Genomic DNA, 5,458 nt, shown 5'->3' with positions numbered 1-5,458 from the left:
TCATTATTTTTTTAAGATGTACATTCTGCACAGACCTATTGGCTAGAAATTCAAGCGCGTTGTAAATGGTAGTGCTTTGTGACAGGTGATGTTGAAGAGGAGTGATTTAGTAGAGCTAGATTTTCTCGTGTTGCAGAAACACATGGAAATTGATCAGAGGTCAAGTTGAAGTGCACACAGTAAAATGCATAATGTATTCTAGGTCCAGTATTAGCCTGGTCTCCTTCTTTGCTAACTTTGTTCTATTATACCTGGAAGGTGATAGACATGAGAGTTAGGGGCATATTGAGTGTCTGCATCCTACTAATCTACTCCAAGGGTAGCCCCTATTTTTTTGTCTCAGTGAGGCAGGATAATTTAGCCTTGGCAATGTTGACATTTGGGGCCAGACTAAATTTTATTATGGAGGGCTGTTCTGTGTGGTCACATGCTTAGCAGCATCCCTGGCCTCTATTTGCTAAATGACACTAGCACATTCTGATTGTGACAACCAAAAATATCTCCAGACTTTACTGAATATTCCCTAGGGGCTGGGGGGTAGGGTCAAAATTGCCCCTCTTTGAGAACAGCTGCAGTACGGCAGACCTGTGTCTATTTAACCAGAGCTCCTTCCAGAGACAGGGGATGGGCCAGTGACTTCCCACCTGTGTTCCAGCTCTAACATCCAAAGTGACTAAAGTACATGCATTTCATTGTTTATTCATTTCAGTTCCAAGCTGATTTCCAAATAAAAAAATGAAAAATTGCTCTATGCCTTTCCTTTTGGCAATTCACACTGAGTAATGGACAATTTTTAAACTTCCTAATAACTTATGGGAACAAGAATATGTACAAAACTTCATTCCTACAGAGTGACTATTTGGCCTTAATAGGATAATGTTTAACAATCTGCCTGAAAGTGTGCTGTTAAGTAGTGAAACAGATACTGGGACACAATTACCTTTGACATGGCTATAAAATAAGCCATTGAAACCATTTTCTCTGGATACCTTTACCCTGATATTTAATTCTTCCATCCCTTCCAACTCCACACAGTACCCCTGAGCCTGAAAAGAAAAAGTTCAATCAAAAGCCATTCCCTCAACAGAAAAGCATCTAGGTATTCCCTCGCCATGACCTTAACCATGATTCTCTTTTGCCTCCCACTGAGCTCTAAATGAACTGTCTGAATATGAACTTCAGATTTGGACAGACCCGGTTTCTAGTTTAACAGCTCTGCCATTCACAAGGGGTGTGTCTTTCAGCAAGACACTTCTAGGTCTCAGTTTCCTTCTCTCTAAATTGGGTTGGCAATGCCTACTTCCCAGAGGAATGAATAAAACGATAAATGAAGGAACACCAAGCATGTGTCTGGTACACACATAGACACAGACACAGACACAGACACAGACACACACACACACACACACACACACACACACACATACATACGCTCAATGTTTGTCTTATTCAAGGGGTGGTCAGACCAGTATAGTATAGACCATGTCTATGGGGCCTTTCCTTCAGTGTGTCTAGCCAAGTTTTTTGGGATGCCAGTGCCCACCTTTTTACCACGCTACTTTACTTAGTCTGTGCTTAGACACTTTCACCCCAAGGCTTCATTTAGAAGAACAAGATTGTCTAGTTGGGTCCCCCTTGAGGTAATCCCAAATAGGTGGAGGAAGCGTTCTGGGCCATGTGAGGCCTTACCTGCAGGGTGGCCAGGTTAAGTGGACATTTAGAGGCTAGTGTTTATTTTGTGGACAATGGTAATGCTTAGGAAGCTAAGGCCAAAAGCTTCCCTGTGTGAAAATGGCCAAAATGTTGCTCACTTTTAGCCTCCTTTGCCATATAATGGCCTTTAACATCTCCATAAATATTTTCACAAGGTGATGCAGTTTAGGAGAAAGCCTACTGTGTTAGGAGCCTAAAGATTCTTTCCAGTCCCTTACCAGCTATGTGTCCCTGAGCGAGTGACTTAATCTCAATGATTCTAAGCTTCTCTATCATTCTGTTCTGATGATACCCACAGGGTGAGCAGGAAAGATAAATTATTTTCATTCCTGTTCACCCTGTGGGTATCATTGAAACAGAAATAGCTACTGCACAAAGAAAGTACTTTAAAAATTACAAATTAATAGATATAAGTGTAGTTGTTTTTATGAACATAACACATAGATAAACTGAATAAATTCAGTTGTTAAATGTGTTCAAAATTATATTGAATTTGAATTTTATAAATCTCCCAGAAAAGGATAAAAAGGCCTTAAATACCAATCTTCCAAGAATTCACGAAACAAAATATCCTATGCTTTTTCCAAAAATAGAAAAAATAAACTTCCCACCCTGTTTAATCTGTTTTTAAAAGCAGATTCAATAGAAAATGAAAAAAGTATATTTCCATCCATGCAGCCCTAGAGACAGAACAAGACTATAGGATCAAGGAGAAAATTTAAGTCTTTATCTCTATAGAGATGAAACTCACCATACCAATAGAATATCCAGTTTTAGTCCTTCCGTTCCTTCAAGGACCAAAATAATAATCTATCAGCATAGGAAGCTAAGGATTCTTCATAGAAATCTGTGTGCTCATTCCTGGGCTAGGCTATGCTGTAAGCCACACTCTGGACAAGACAACCAAGAGCCCAATGTTCATAATATATGGGCTGATGGGCGCAGGGACTATTTCAAGTGCATCCCAAGATGCAACAATAGATGGCTACTTTGGCCAAATAAACCCTAACCAGAGGAAGAAAAAAACTGGGGAGACAAGTAACAAGCCAAAAATGAAAACGTTTAATAGGTGACCAAGATGTTCAGGTCTAGGGGTTGCAGGGCCTATAAAAGGTCCTTCCCCACATTCTAGTTGCTGGGAAAGGCTCAAGACATATCTGTCTTACAGCCTTCCGGAGATTTGAGAGAGACCACGTTCATAACGGCACTCTGTAAACTTCTCTAAAAATGTCATTTGTTATTATTCATATAAACTGCATTTTAAATGATTAATTAGGCAAAGTATATTTAGGCTTGAAAGTCATTCTCAACCACATAAGCATTTTTCAGGTGTTCTCCGTGCAGTATGTGGAGTATGCCCGGGAAGGCCGCGCCACACACTTCCTGTGCTCACTCCCATCTTAGCCTGTTTAGCCTGTAGTAACCCTGTACACAAAGATGCAGTCAGAAATCCACTGTTAGATCGGAGTGAATGGCCAAGTTGATTGGTTTATGGGCTGCATACGCTTGCTACCAGAACCTAACTGAATAGTTAACTAGCTTCCCTTGGCCTAGTATCCATCTAGAGGAGAACCAGCAGAGATTTTTTTTTCTTTTTCTTTTTCTTTTTCTTTTTTTTTTTTTTTGAGACGGAGTCTTGCTCTGTCACCCAGGCTGGAGTGCAATGGCGCCATCTCGGCTCACTGCAAGCTCCGCCTCCCAGGTTCACGCCATTCTCCTGCCTCAGCCTCCCGGGTAGCTGGGACTGCAGGCGCCCACCACCACACCCGGCTATTTTTTTGTTTTGTTTTGTATTTTTAGTAGAGACGGGGTTTCATCGTGTTAGCCAGGATGGTCTCGATCTCCTGACCTCGTGATCCACCTGCCTCAGCCTCCCAAAGTGCTGGGATTACAGGCATGAGCCACCGCACCCAGCCACCAGCAGAGACTTTTAACTTGGGACACTATGAAGACGACAAAAGCACTGAGAAGAACTGAGCCCTCGTCCTACGTGAGACTGGGCATAACTCAGAAATTTGAATGGTCGTGATATGTGCACTTGATTTCAAGTAAAACACCAGGAATTTTAATACAAGGTTTGAAATCCTGCTTATTTTAATTGTTGAGGGAGCCCCTAGCTAGAGTCGGAGGTACTAGAACATGTCTGTTTTGGATTTCCCTTACTTGTCTTAGGTTCTGTTCTCCATCTGCCATCTTACTTTATTATTTCCTTGTTATTATACACAGAAAATCTTAAGCTTTTACCCATGGAATTACCTTTCTCCCCTAAGAACTGTCTTTATAGATTGATTTACGTAGAGATGTGCTTCCTTCAAACAGTTCTATACAAAGTCACTGTTCTCTTTTGCCAGTTAGCCTCAGAATGGCTTCTTTTCATTTACATAGTTCTGCAACTTCCTCTCAAAGCTCAGCAGTTTGCCCCATAACTTGGGACTTTCTCTCTCTCTGTCTCTCTCTCTCTCTTCTATTCCTTACTCTCTCTCTCTCTCTCTCTTCCATTCCTTACTCTTTCTTTTTTAAATTTGGTGAACAGTTTTAAGATGCAGAAAATGTCAATCATCCAAGTATTCAGTAATCAGAATTAATCAGTGTTAATCCTATAATTGCTTTTGAGATTTTTTTAATAAAAGAAAAATAGTAAGTTACATGAAAACTTAAATTTATACCTTTCTAACCAACTCTAAAATTAATATCTCATTCTCTTCCCAAATAAGACAAGAACCTTGGAAAGCTTTAATTTCCCTCTCAATTTCCTCCTCTCATCCTCTGTGTTTTGATTGCCTTGTAATTAAATCACACTCTGACGTTAACTTCCCCAAATATTTTTGATATTTGTGGTCGACATGATTTTGACATACCACCATATTTTACCATCATCTTTTCTCATATTACTTCTTGTTGGATCTCATTCCTTCTGGGTTTATTTTTCTTCTTGTGTTAAGTACATGATTTAGTATTCCTTTCAGAAAGAATTTGTTAGTAGTAAACTTCGTCTTTATTTCAGGGGTTCCTGTTTAACCATTTAATTCCTTTTCACTTTCACGTGTGTGAGGTCAGCTCACACGCCTGGCCCCAGCACAGTCTAGGCACATTTCTGAGTACTTTTCTGTGAGCCCCAAAGTTGAAGTAGTGCTCATCAAAGACCATTGATGACTAACTATCCCTGTGGCTACTTCTTCAAGTTTTGTCTTAAGGATTTATTGCTTAATTAGAATTAGATCTCCTTTGATTCCAATAACAGGTTGGGCAATATATTTAAAAAGGAATAAAATCACATTATATTACTGAAAGAGCCCCAGTAAGTGTCGAAGTATCTCAGTGAGGTTCTCAGACCTCCCCTGGGTTTCTGCCCCTAAAAGGCTAGCCCAGGACATTCTGCTCCTCCTGCATCTCCACTGCCCTCGTCTCTCTCCCTCCTGTTACTGCTCGCTTCTGGACAACTCCCTGTCCCGAGGGATGCTGATCATTTGGGTTAGTTTGTCTCTTCCTTCTGCTGTCCTTGGAAAGCCTCTTCCCTCTGCTAGAAGTTGCAGGGATCAATTGTTCTTTGGCAGAGAAAGAGACTTGATGACAATGAAGAGAGTTTCCATTTCTTCTTCCTGCAGCTGCTGACCTGGGTGAGCAAGCCAGACTGTGCACTGACTTACAGGAGACGAAGGAGCCTGTAAGCCCTGGAAACTCAATAGAATAACTCCCCCAATCACCTGAGCCAAAAAAGACAGAGGCCAGGGATGCCTTCTTCCGA

This window comes from Pan paniscus, chromosome 12, assembly GCF_029289425.2.
Source record: "Pan paniscus chromosome 12, NHGRI_mPanPan1-v2.0_pri, whole genome shotgun sequence".
Lineage (NCBI taxonomy): Eukaryota > Metazoa > Chordata > Mammalia > Primates > Hominidae > Pan > Pan paniscus.
The sequence above is the reverse complement of the archived record's forward strand: the minus strand, read 5'-3'. Positions refer to the sequence as shown.